The sequence below is a fragment of the Ascaphus truei genome, chromosome 4 (genome assembly GCF_040206685.1).
Source record: "Ascaphus truei isolate aAscTru1 chromosome 4, aAscTru1.hap1, whole genome shotgun sequence".
NCBI lineage: Eukaryota > Metazoa > Chordata > Amphibia > Anura > Ascaphidae > Ascaphus > Ascaphus truei.
In genome coordinates this window covers 7,466,224-7,479,719 of record NC_134486.1, presented here as the reverse complement: position 1 = coordinate 7,479,719, position 13,496 = coordinate 7,466,224, and the positions used below count along the sequence as shown (strand labels likewise).

General features: G+C 55.1%; 1 protein-coding gene across 2 annotated transcripts in view; it reads right to left on the bottom strand.

Moving 5' to 3' along the window:
• The window catches only part of LOC142492553 (uncharacterized), a 120,103-nt gene that overhangs the window by 33,593 nt on the left and 73,014 nt on the right, over window positions 1-13,496 (bottom strand). The gene's annotated exons all lie outside the window — the stretch shown is intronic.

Here is a 13,496-nt window from a genome sequence, read left to right as displayed (position 1 = left end):
GTTAACTGGACTGTGGTCCAGTAATGTGTTTTTACATTGCTTCAGCATCCAACTGTTTATTCCCCTGTAAAAATGTATTGTTCTCATCCCTGTGTTTGCACCAACACATACACTGGGATTGATGCGGGAGGGAAGGGGTTAATGTTAATTCAGTGATTATAGCCCTTTGTTCCCTTTTTCCGCCTTTTCAGGCTCCAGTTTGCAGCCTTCCATAGGCCACCATTGCAGCTCTAAGCATTCCTATGGCAGATTTGGCGGTTTTGGACCTGTTTCCAGCGACGACCAGCAGGTGGCGTCCGAGAGGAGGAGCGGCGGATTCCAATTGTAAGTCAATGGGGCCATTGACTTCAATGGGGATTTCTCGACGTCGACCTCCAGGAACAGGTTGGCAGCCATCCAAACCGCAAAACCGCAGAAGCGGATACAATGTCTTTGAAAAGAGCTTTATCACTTGGTTCAAGTTCAATGACAATTGGCGTGGGAATCTTAGGTTCTAGGGTACCCAGAAATAAAATTATTTTTGCCCCTAGCCCCTAGGAACCCCCACACACGACCCCCATCGAGTCCGGGAATGAGGGACCCCCGTAAAGGGTCGTACTCATGAACAAGGGTCCTGCCATTGACTTTAATGGCGGAGCGGAGGTCCCATTGAATCCAATGGCGGCGCTCGCCCATGCATTGTCTATGGCGGCGCCGGCCATTGATTCCAATGGGGAAAAAGCTGCGTGACGTTAAAACGGCTAAGTCCGAATTGGTAAAAAGTGTAAGCCCATATCTCCGGTTCTGGAGGGACCAGAGGGCTGGGAGTTGGGTCGCATGCAGCCACGGTTCCGGCTTGAATGCATGTCCATTTCCAGCCCTCTCCGAACAACCAGACAGAGTGTGGGCAAATGTAAAGATTTGTGTTTTTCTCATAGACTTCAGTGGCGGAGCTTCCCCCATTGAAAGTCTATGGCGGCGAAGCCCATTGACTTCAACGGCGGAGCGCCCCATTGAAACCTATGGCGGCGGAGCCCGTTGATTTCAATGGGGAAAGAGTGAAAAGCAGAGATTCATTTTTAAAGGGAAGAATCCTGTATTTTAAAAGTGTTTTAACCTGCATTTGTGTATCTCCGGTTCTGGGGGTCGCAGGAGGCTGAAACTTGGCCACATTGGAGAGCCACTTCCGACAGGAAAAACTGGCAAGTATCAGCCCACTGGGCCCAACAGAACTGATTATTTTAATAGGTGAAGATATTAAACTGTGAATGGTATTTTGGGTCTGGTATGAGAACGCAGAGCCCATCTGCTATGTTAATAGGTCAGGAGGGCCTATTGTATATTAAAGCTTGTCATAAGTTACCGTGACAGGTAGCTCCAAAAGTCCTGGAACTAAAATCATCTTGAAATCCTAGCCGTGACCGCTATGTTCAATTCTCAGAAATTGGGCGCTACAAAGTGGGATTTAGAAAATATTTTGACTTGAAATTTCTTAAGTCGGCTCGCTTCTATTTCTCCAAGAGCATCATTTGGTACATTCAAATTTGCCGCTGCTGTTCTGGCGTTTAGAATCTGCTCATCAGTCTTGTGGGGCAAATGGGAGTCAAATCCAAGAGGCTGTCTGGCACACGTTTACTTCCGGTTGATAAGGATATCACGTGCCGGTGCTCACGGATGGAAGGGACAGTCCTGCAGAGTCCTCAGGGATTCACATGTAGAAGGCAAAATCCAGGCACACGGACTTCAATATCGCAAATTTATTCAGCAAATGTTAGTCCGAGGACTTTCCATTCAGCCCAGGATGTGGATACCCAAGCCTGAATCTCCTGCCCAAATTTTCTTCACACCTCTTGCATACTCTGAGGCACCAAGCTTGGTAGTCAAACGGTCTCTCAGAACCTTGGACTTGGAAGTCCCAGCTCATTATACCGTGTGTGACGGTAGGGGTTGCTATCGTCATAAAACTGCAATGAAGCCCAGCTAGCTACCCCTAAATCCATGTAACTTGGCCACCTATGTAAGGCTTATTTCAATCAAATGTAATTAATATCTGGGGGAGAACAGGGAATGTATAATGCACTATGTATGTGAGAATGTATTCCAAATGCAATCCCCAAGTCTAGTTGAGCAAGAAATATGAGGTAAAGTGTTTGTGATCTATGTGTAAGCATTGTGCTGTGTTTTGGGAGTCAGCCCTGTAAAGTGTTAATTGGATTATGTGTACATTTGTATGGAGGGGACTCTGATTTAATCAGCTGAGGTTCTTGTAGATAAATGTGTATTGAGACAATGGTTGGGATCGTGGAGGTGTTACAGACATTTGATGAGTGAGAAAGAGTATACAATCAGGGATGGGGATGGGTTCTAAGCACGTAGGGCTATATAAGGGGTGCTGCTGATCAGAGAATCAGATCTACCTTCAGAGAGCATCTGAGAGCAAGAGAGGCTAACAGAGACCGAGAGGCACTCTGGGAAGGAGTGTGGAGATTCTCTCAGAGGACCATCTGAGAGACTAAGAGACACTCTGTGAAGGAGTGTGGAGATTCCCTCAGAGGACCATCTGAGAGACCCTCTGGGAAGGAGTGTGGAGATTCCCTCAGAGGACCATCTGAGAGACACTCTGGGAAGGAGTGTGGAGATTCCCTCAGAGGACCATCTGAGAGACACTCTGGGAAGGAGTGTGGAGATTCCCTCAGAGGACCATCTGAGAGACACTCTGGGAAGGAGTGTGGAGATTCCCTCAGAAGACCATCTGAGAGTCCCAGAGACATTCTGTGAAGGAGTGTGGATATTGACAGTGACCAGCTGGAGATACATGTGAGTAGCTGCTGTGTGATCAGCACTCTGATATCCTGGACGAGAAGCGGACAGGGCAAGCCTTCTTGAAGCGGCTCCCTGTACCTAGCGAGGCTAGTCTGCTCCCCATCCCCCCAGTTGATATGGTATCATGTTTTGTGCATCTTTGTTTTGTCTGCTGGCGTGCCAGAATAAACCCCATTGTATTCACAAACTTTGTCCTGCACCGTGGCTAGACCAAACAGACATCCCAGGGGTGGACAGGTCCACAATCTGGCTCTAATAGTGGCAAGTGCGTCCTCCTTTGATGTAGGAGGCGGAAGGAGGGTTAGATTGTAGTTAATCTAAGCGACCCGAGTAGGAATACAGAGGGTCGTATACAGGGTGAGATACAAGGTGAGGCGGTGACCCAAGGAAAAGAAGCATGCAGAAGAGGTGTCACCCCCCCACCCCCCTCTCCCTCCCCAACCCCCTCCCGCATAGGGAGTGTTATGATGTATTATTATTTCACTAGAAAATGGGAGTTACACGGTGTTCAATGTTGAAAATCATTACAAATATTGTATGTACGCATGTATTGTAACATTGTGAAAACTAATAAAAATTTAAGTTATATAAAAAAAAAAAAACTTTGTCCTGCCTGGTGCTGGTGATCCGGTGGTTTTGGTGTAAAAGTACTGTTCTCCCGTGACACAGCGCACAAGCATATGTATTTTAAACACACTGTTCAATAAAATATACTTTATACTTTCCTAAGTCTTTTGGTTATGGGGAATAAAATAAGAACCTGCATTTTCATTCTTACTAGCCCCACACACAATAAAACTGACTTAGTACCCCCAGAACCTCTATACTTGGGCATTAACTGGGGATCCCCCCCTTTACTAGGGATATCTCACACACCTATGCCCCATTTACCTTTCTGGTCTGTGCTGAAGCAGGGAGTCCTAGCGGTGAGTCGTGCAAGCATTTTCAAGAAGGGATTTTGACCGGAGCATTGTGCCTATATGTATCCGGGATTCCGACCTGATTCCCGGGTACATTTTTGGGGTATCCAGCAACTCTGGACCCCGACTATCTAGGCAAAATCTGACAAGACTTTCTCCACAAAATCCCACTTGGAACTTGTAGCCCAGCAATCACTGCTTGCTAGCACACCTGGAAAGGTAAAAACAACCATTGCTTGCCCCCTGTATGTATGTATAACTATAAAATTAAAAAAAAACCTGTAAAAGAAAAATAACATACATTCCATGTTTTTCCTTACCTTTAGATGTCTTCACCCTCCGATTCCTGGGGACACCGCAAGCTCTCGAACCAATACACGAACCCAAACAGCAACAGGCCACAGGTAAAAAAAAATTAAAAGTCCTTTTCTTCTTTCTTTTTCTTCATCTGTCATTTGTAATCTAATTTCGGGGTCTTCTGGGGTCTTTGTGGGTCTTCTTCATCATCTGTATCTCCTTCCATCTTCGGTAGGCACAACCTTGTAATCCAATAGGAGGAGGAGGTCCTCCCTCCTCGGCTTCTTGCCGTCAAATTAGGCTGCATAGGCTTTTGTAGGCCTATGACGTCACATTTTCGACAACATGGTTCACACGGCTCTGATTGGCCAGTTAAAACCATGTGCCTTGTCTTTTTTTTTGGGGTGACGTCATGTCAAGGAAATGAAGCCAGCCAATCAGAAGGGCTGTGCTTCCTTTCCCTTTAACATGACGTCATCAAAAGCAACATGGCTGCCGTCACATGGTACTTGAGCCAATCAGACTGTGGGAACTAAATCCCCAATCTGATTGGTTGTTTTACACCATGTGACTCCCTTTGGATGACGTCACATCCTTTCCCCAAAAAAGTCTGTTACCAGACCGTGCCCAGGTTGTTTTTACCAAGGCACGCAATATCAAAGATAGAATTGCTCCAAGTATGCTTAAACCTCCACCCACTAATGGTACATGGTTAGGCCAAAAACCTGAAGGCTTTTTTAAGTGTACAGGCTGCAAAGCCTGAAAATTCTGTTTAAGTAAGGCTGATTGTTTCACCTCCTACGTGACTAAAGAAGTATTTAAAATTGATAATTGTATTAATTGTAAAAGCACATCTGTTATTTATTTACTACAATGCCCGTGCGGCCTACAGTATGTGGGCCGCACAATTGGACCCCTCCTCCCGGTGAGGGTTCTGGAACACATTAGAAACATTGTGAATGGGCTGGAAAATCACAGTGTACCTTTACACTTTAAAAAGTTCCATGACTCAAACCCGGAGGGGCTAAGCTATCTAGGCATAGATACGGTCACCTTACATTGGAGAGGAGGCAATCGTATTCAGGAGAATCCCCAAAAAGAAACCTTGTGGATACACAAACTGCGTACACTTAAACCAGGGGGTCTTAATATTGATATTGATCTGGTTTCTTTTCTGCACTGATCTTCATATATATATATATATGTGTGTTTTTGTACTGCGGACTATTTTTTAATATAGGGATATATTTATATATATATATATATATATTTATACATATTTTTTATATATATATCTATATTTGATACATGTTTTTTATGTCCATTTATGTTATAACACCACATATATATATTTTATGAAGCACTGAAGAATGTATATCTATTTAGGGTCTTTTATATATTTTAGATTTTATTATGTACTGATTGTTTTTCTTGTCTTCACTTAGATCCACCGGCACTTTACAAAACACACAATAGGAGTACAGGACATTTCTATACAATAAGTGCAACAAACAGAATTACCATACGGTAATGGGGCAGAAGGCGGAGCTCGAGCAATTAGGTAGAGCTCAGGGCAGAATGTGGGGCTCACGGCAGAAGGTGGGGCATTAGGTGGGGATCTGGGCATGGGGCAGAAGGAGGTGCGTGGGGTAGAAGGAGGTGCGTGGGGTAGAAGATGATGCGTGGGGTAGAAGGCGGTGCGTGGGGTAGGAGGTGTGTGGGGTAGAAGGAAGTGTGTAGGGTAGATGGGGGTGTGTGGGGTAGAAGGAGGTGCGTGGGGTAGGAGGTGTGTGGGGTAGGAGGAGGTGCGTGGGGTAGAAGGAAGTGTGTCGGGTAGATGGAGGTGTGTGGGGTAGAAGGAGATGCGTGGGGTAGAAGGAGGTGTGTGGGGCAGAAGGAGGTGCGTGGGGTAGAAGGAGGTGCGTGGGGTAGAAGATGATGTGTGGGGTAGAAGGCGGTGCGTGGGGTAGAAGGAGGTGTGTGGGTTAGAAGGAAGTGTGTCGGGTAGATGGAGGTGTGTGGGGTAGAAGGAGATGCGTGGGGTAGAAGGAGGTGCGTTGGGCAGAAGGAGGTGCGTGGGGTAGAAGGAGGTGCGTGGGGTAGAAGATGATGCGTGGGGTAGAAGGCAGTGCGTGGGGTAGGAGGTGTGTGGGGTAGAAGGAAGTGTGTCGGGTAGATGGAGGTGTGTGGGGTAGAAGGAGGTGCGTGGGGTAGAAGGAAGTGCGTGGGGTAGAAGGAGATGCGTGGGGTAGAAGGAGGTGTGTGGGGTAGAAGGAGGTGCGTGGGGTAGGAGAAGGTGCGTGGGGTAGAAGGAGGTGCGTGGGGTAGAAGGAAGTGCGTGGGGTAGAAGGAGATGCGTGGGGTAGAAGGAGGTTTGTGGGTAGAAGGAGGTGCGTGGGGTAGAAGGAGGTGTGTGGGGTAGAAGGAGGTGCGTGGGGTAGAAGGAAGTGCGTGGGGTAGAAGGAGATGCGTGGGGTAGAAGGAGGTGCGTGGGGTAGAAGGAGGTGCGTGGGGTAGAAGGAGGTGCGTGGGGTAGAAGGAGATGCGTGGGGTAGGAGGAGGTGCGTGGGGTAGGAGGTGGTGCGTGGGGTAGGAGGAGGTGCGTGGTGTAGGAGGAGGTGCGTGGGGTAGGAGGTGGTGCGTGGGGTAGGAGGAGGTGCGTGGGGTAGAAAGAGGTGCGTGGGGTAGAAGGAGGTGCGTGGGGTAGAAGGAGGTGCGTGGGGTAGGAGGTGGTGCGTGGGGTAGGAGGTGGTGCGTGGGGTAGGAGGAGGTACGTGGGGTAGGAGGAGGTGCGTGGGGTAGAAGGAGGTGCGTGGGTTAGAAGGAGGTGCGTGGGGTAGAAGGAGGTGCGTGGGGTAGAAGGAGGTGCGTGGGGTAGGAGGAGGTGCGTGGGGTAGAAGGAGGGGCGTGGGGTAGGAGGTGGTGAGTGGAGTAGGAGGAGGTGCGTGGGGTAGGAGGAGGTGCGTGGGGTAGGAGGTGGTGCGTGGGGAAGGAGGAGGTGCGTGGGGTAGAAGGAGGTGCGTGGGGTAGAAGGAGGTGCGTGGGGTAGGAGGAGGTGCGTGGGGTAGAAGGAGGTGCGTGGGGTAGGAGGAGGTGCGTGGGGTAGAAGGTGGTGCGTGGGGTAGAAGGTGGTGCGTGGGGTAGGAGGAGGTGCGTGGGGTAGAAGGTGGTGCGTGGGGTAGAAGGTGGTGCGTGGGGAAGGAGGAGGTGCGTGGGGTAGGAGGAGGTGAGTGGAGTAGGAGGAGGTGTGTGGCATAGAAGGAGGTGCGTGGGGTAGAAGAAGGTACGTGGGGTAGAAGGAGATGCGTGGGGTATAAGGAAGTGCGTGGGGTAGAAGGAGGTGCGTGGGGTAGAAGGAGATGCGTGGGGTAGAAGGAGGTGCGTGGGGTAGAAGGAGGTGCGTGGGGTAGAAGGAGATGCGTGGGGTAGAAGGAGATGCGTGGGGTAGAAGGAGGTGCGTGGGGTAGAAGGAGGTGCGTGGGGTAGGAGGAGGTGCGTGGGGTAGAAGGAGATGCGTGGGGTAGAAGGAGATGCGTGGGGTAGAAGGAGGTGCGTGGGGTAGAAGGAGGTGTGTGGGGTAGAAGGAGGTGCGTGGGGTAGAAGGAGGTGCGTGGGGTAGAAGGAGGTGCGTGGGGTAGAAGGAGGTGCGTGGAGGAGGTGTGTGGGGTAGAAGGAGGTGCGTGGGGTAGAAGGAGGTGCATGGGGTAGAAGGAGGTGCGTGGGGTAGAAGGAGGTGTGTGGGGTAGAAAGAGGTGCGTGGGGTAGAAGGTGTGTGCGGTAGAAGGAGGTGCGTGGGGCAGAAGGAGGTGCGTGGGGTAGAAGGAGGTGCGTGGGGTAGAAGGAGGTGCGTGGGGTAGAAGGAGGTGCGTGGGGTAGAAGGAGGTGCGTGGCGTAGAAGGGGGTGCGTGGGGTAGGAGGAGGTGTGTGGGGTAGAAGGTGGTGCGTGGGGTAGAAGGATGTGCGTGGGGTAGAAGGAGGTACATGGGGTAGAAGGAGGTGCGTGGGGTAGAAGGAGGTGTGTGGGGTAGAAGGTGTGTGGGGTAGAAGGAGGTGCATGGGGTAGAAGGAGGTGCGTGGGGTAGAAGGAGGTACATGGGTAGAAGGAGGTGTGTGGGATAGAAGGGGGTGCGTGGGGTAGTAGGAGGTGTGTGGGGTAGAAGGAAATGCGTGGGGTAGAAGGAGGTGTGTGGCGTAGAAGGGGGTGCATGGGGTAGTAGGAGGTGCGTGGGGCAGAAGGGGGAGCGTGGGGCAGAAGGAGGTGCGTGGGGTAGGAGGAGGTGCGTGGGGTATGAGGAGGTGCGTGGGTTAGAAGGAGGTGCTTGGGGTAGAAGGAGGTGCGTGGGGTAGAAGGAGGTGCGTGGGGTAGGAGGAGGTGCGTGGGGTAGAAGGAGGTGCGTGGGGTAGGAGGTGGTGAGTGGAGTAGGAGGAGGTGCGTAGGGTAGGAGGAGGTGCGTGGGGTAGGAGGTGGTGCGTGGGGAAGGAGGAGGTGCGTGGAGTAGAAGGAGGTGCGTGGGGTAGGAGGAGGTGCGTGGGGTAGGAGGAGGTGCGTGGGGTAGAAGGAGGTGCGTGGGGTAGGAGGAGGTGCGTGGGGTAGAAGGTGGTGCGTGGGGTAGAAGGTGGTGCGTGGGGTAGGAGGAGGTGCGTGGGGTAGAAGGTGGTGCGTGGGGTAGAAGGTGGTGCGTGGGGAAGGAGGAGGTGTGTGGGGTAGAAGGAGGTGCGTGGGGTAGAAGGAGGTGCGTGGGGTAGAAGGAGGTACATGGGGTAGAAGGAGATGCGTGGGGTAGAAGGAGGTGTGTGGGGTAGAAGGTGTGTGGGGTAGAAGGAGGTGCGTGGGGTAGAAGGATGTGCGTGGGGTAGAAGGAGGTACATGGGTAGAAGGAGGTACATGGGTAGAAGGAGGTGTGTGGGATAGAAGGGGGTGCGTGGGGTAGTAGGAGGTGTGTGGGGTAGAAGGAAATGCGTGGGGTAGAAGGAGGTGTGTGGCGTAGAAGGGGGTGCATGGGGTTGTAGGAGGTGCGTGGGGCAGAAGGGGGAGCGTGGGGCAGAAGGAGGTGCGTGGGGTAGAAGGAGGTGCGTGGCGTAGAAGGGGGTGCGTGGGGTAGGAGGAGGTGTGTGGGGTAGAAGGTGGTGCGTGGGGTAGAAGGATGTGCGTGGGGTAGAAGGAGGTACATGGGGTAGAAGGAGGTGCGTGGGGTAGAAGGAGGTGTGTGGGGTAGGAGTGTGGGGTAGAAGGAGGTGCATGGGGTAGAAGGAGGTGCGTGGGGTAGAAGGAGGTACATGGGTAGAAGGAGGTGTGTGGGATAGAAGGGGGTGCGTGGGGTAGTAGGAGGTGTGTGGGGTAGAAGGAAATGCGTGGGGTAGAAGGAGGTGTGTGGCGTAGAAGGGGGTGCATGGGGTAGTAGGAGGTGCGTGGGGTATGAGGAGGTGCGTGGGTTAGAAGGAGGTGCTTGGGGTAGAAGGAGGTGCGTGGGGTAGGAGGTGGTGCGTGGGGTAGGAGGAGGTGCGTGGGGTAGAAGGAGGTGCGTGGGGTAGGAGGTGGTGAGTGGAGTAGGAGGAGGTGCGTAGGGTAGGAGGAGGTGCGTGGGGTAGGAGGTGGTGCGTGGGGAAGGAGGAGGTGCGTGGAGTAGAAGGAGGTGCGTGGGGTAGGAGGAGGTGCGTGGGGTAGGAGGAGGTGCGTGGGGTAGAAGGAGGTGCGTGGGGTAGGAGGAGGTGCGTGGGGTAGAAGGTGGTGCGTGGGGTAGAAGGTGGTGCGTGGGGTAGGAGGAGGTGCGTGGGGTAGAAGGTGGTGCGTGGGGTAGAAGGTGGTGCGTGGGGAAGGAGGAGGTGTGTGGGGTAGAAGGAGGTGCGTGGGGTAGAAGGAGGTGCGTGGGGTAGAAGGAGGTACATGGCGTAGAAGGAGATGCGTGGGGTAGAAGGAGGTGTGTGGGGTAGAAGGTGTGTGGGGTAGAAGGAGGTGCGTGGGGTAGAAGGATGTGCGTGGGGTAGAAGGAGGTACATGGGTAGAAGGAGGTACATGGGTAGAAGGAGGTGTGTGGGATAGAAGGGGGTGCGTGGGGTAGTAGGAGGTGTGTGGGGTAGAAGGAAATGCGTGGGGTAGAAGGAGGTGTGTGGCGTAGAAGGGGGTGCATGGGGTAGGAGGAGGTGCGTGGGGTATGAGGTGGTGCGTGTGGTAGGAGGAGGTGCGTGGGGTAGAAGGAGGTGTGTGGGGTAGAAGGAGGTGCGTGGGGTAGGAGGAGGTGCGTGGGGTAGAAGGTGGTGCGTGGGGTAGAAGGTGGTGCGTGGGGTAGAAAGAGGTGCGTAGGGTAGAAGGAGGTGCGTGGGGTAGGAGGAGGTGCGTGGGGTAGAAGGAGGTGCGTGGGGTAGGAGGTGGTGAGTGGAGTAGGAGGAGGTGCGTAGGGTAGGAGGAGGTGCGTGGGGTAGGAGGTGGTGCGTGGGGAAGGAGGAGGTGCGTGGAGTAGAAGGAGGTGCGTGGGGTAGGAGGAGGTGCGTGGGGTAGGAGGAGGTGCGTGGGGTAGGAGGAGGTGCGTGGGGTAGAAGGAGGTGCGTGGGGTAGGAGGAGGTGCGTGGGGTAGAAGGTGGTGCGTGGGGTAGAAGGTGGTGCGTGGGGTAGGAGGAGGTGCGTGGGGTAGAAGGTGGTGCGTGGGGTAGAAGGTGGTGCGTGGGGAAGGAGGAGGTGTGTGGGGTAGAAGGAGGTGCGTGGGGTAGAAGGAGGTGCGTGGGGTAGAAGGAGGTACATGGGGTAGAAGGAGATGCGTGGGGTAGAAGGAGGTGTGTGGGGTAGAAGGTGTGTGGGGTAGAAGGAGGTGCGTGGGGTAGAAGGATGTGCGTGGGGTAGAAGGAGGTACATGGGTAGAAGGAGGTACATGGGTAGAAGGAGGTGTGTGGGATAGAAGGGGGTGCGTGGGGTAGTAGGAGGTGTGTGGGGTAGAAGGAAATGCGTGGGGTAGAAGGAGGTGTGTGGCGTAGAAGGGGGTGCATGGGGTAGTAGGAGGTGCGTGGGGCAGAAGGGGGAGCGTGGGGCAGAAGGAGGTGCGTGGGGTAGGAGGAGGTGCGTGGGGTATGAGGTGGTGCGTGTGGTAGGAGGAGGTGCGTGGGGTAGAAGGAGGTGTGTGGGGTAGAAGGAGGTGCGTGGGGTAGGAGGAGGTGCGTGGGGTAGAAGGTGGTGCGTGGGGTAGAAGGTGGTGCGTGGGGTAGAAAGAGGTGCGTGGGGTAGGAGGAGGTGCGTGGGGTAGGAGGTGGTGCGTGGGGTAGGAGGAGGTGCGTGGGGTAGAAGGAGGTGCGTGGGGTAGGAGGAGGTGCGTGGGGTAGAAGGAGGTGCGTGGGGTAGAAGGAGTTGCGTGGGGTAGAAGGTGATGCGTGGGGTAGAAGGAGTTGCGTGGGGTAGAAGGTGATGCGTGGGGTAGAAGGAGGTGCATGGGGTAGAAGGAGGTGCGTGGGGTAGAAGGAGGTGCATGGCGTAGAAGGGGGTGCGTGGGGTAGGAGGAGGTGCGTGGGGTAGAAGGTGGTGCGTGGGGTAGAAGGAGGTACATGGGGTAGAAGGAGGTGCGTGGGGTAGAAGGAGGTGCGTGGGGTAGAAGGTGTGTGGGGTAGAAGGAGGTGCGTGGGGTAGAAGGAGGTGCGTAGGGTAGAAGGAGGTACATGGGTAGAAGGAGGTGTGTGGGATAGAAGGGGGTGCGTGGGGTAGTAGGAGGTGTGTGGGGTAGAAGGAAATGCGTGGGGTAGAAGGAGGTGTGTGGCGTAGAAGGGGGTGCATGGGGTAGTAGGAGGTGCGTGGGGCAGAAGGGGGAGCGTGGGGCAGAAGGAGGTGCGTGGGGTATGAGGTGGTGCGTGTGGTAGGAGGAGGTGCGTGGGGTAGAAGGAAGTGCGTGGGGTAGGAGGAGGTGCGTGGGGTAGGAGAAGGTGCGTGGGGTAGGAGGAGGTGCGTGGGGTAGAAGGAGGTGTGTGGGGTAGAAGGAGGTGCGTGGGGTAGGAGGAGGTGCATGGGGTAGAAGGTGGTGCGTGGGGTAGAAGGTGGTGCGTGGGGTAGAAAGAGGTGCGTGGGGTAGGAGGAGGTGCGTGGGGTAGGAGGTGGTGCGTGGGGTAGGAGGAGGTGCGTGGGGTAGAAGGAGGTGCGTGGGGTAGGAGGAGGTGCGTGGGGTAGGAGGAGGTGCGTGGGGTAGGAGGAGGTGCGTGGGGTAGGAGGAGGTGCGTGGGGTAGGAGGAGGTGTGTGGGGTAGAAGGAGGTGCGTGGGGTAGGAGGAGGTGCGTGGGGTTGGTGGACGTGCGTGGGGTAGGTGGAGGTGCGTGGGGTAGAAGGAGGTGCGTGGGGTAGAAGGAGGTGTGTGGGGTAGAAGGAGGTGTGTGGGGTAGAAGGAGGTGCGTGGGGTAGGAGGAGGTGCGTGGGGTAGAAGGAGGTGCGTGGTGTAGAAGGAGGTGCGTGGGGTAGGAGGAGGTGCGTGAGGTAGGAGGAGGTGCGTGGGGTAGGAGGAGGTGCGTGGGGTAGGAGGAGGTGCGTGGGGTAGAAGGAGGTGAGTGGGGTAGAAGGAGGTGCGTGGGCTAGAAGGAGGTGTGTGGGGTAGGAGGAGGTGCGTGGGGTAGAAGGAGGTGCGTGGGGCAGAAGGAGGTGCGTGGGGTAGGAGGAGGTGCGTGAGGTAGGAGGAGGTGCGTGGGGTAGGATGAGGTGCATGGGGTAGGAGATGGTGCGTGGGGTAGGAGGAGGTGCGTGGGGTAGGAGGAGGTGCGTGGGGTAGAAGGAGGTGCGTAGGGTAGGAGGAGGTGCGTGGGGTAGGAGGAGGTGCGTGGGGTAGAAGGAGGTGCGTGGGGTAGGAGGAGGTGCGTGGGGTAGAAGGAGGTGCGTGGGGTAGGAGGAGGTGCGTGGGGTAGGAGGAGGTGCGTGGGGCAGGAGGAGGTGCGTGGGGTAGGAGGAGGTGCGTGGGGTAGGAGGAGGTGCGTGGGGTAGGAGGAGGTGCGTGGGGTAGGAGGAGGTGCGTGGGGTAGAAGGAGGTGCGTGGGGTAGGAGGAGGTGCGTGGGGTAGAAGGAGGTGCGTGGGGTAGGAGGAGGTGCGTGGGGTAGGAGGAGGTGCGTGGGGCAGGAGGAGGTGCGTGGGGTAGGAGGAGGTGCGTGGGGTAGGAGGAGGTGCGTGGGGTAGGAGGAGGTGCGTGGGGTAGAAGGAGGTGCGTGGGGTAGAAGGAGGTGCGTGGGGTAGGAGGAGGTGCGTGGGGTAGGAGGAGGTGCGTGGGGTAGAAGGAGGTGCGTAGGGTAGGAGGAGGTGCGTGGGGTAGGAGGAGGTGCGTGGGGTAGAAGGAGGTGCGTGGGGTAGGAGGAGGTGCGTGGGGTAGAAGGAGGTGCGTGGGGTAGGAGGAGGTGCGTGGGGTAGGAGGAGGTGCGTGGGGTAGGATGAGGTGCATGGGGTAGGAGATGGTGCGTGGGGTAGGAGGAGGTGCGTGGGGTAGGAGGAGGTGCGTGGGGTAGGAGGAGGTGCGTGGGGTAGGAGGAGG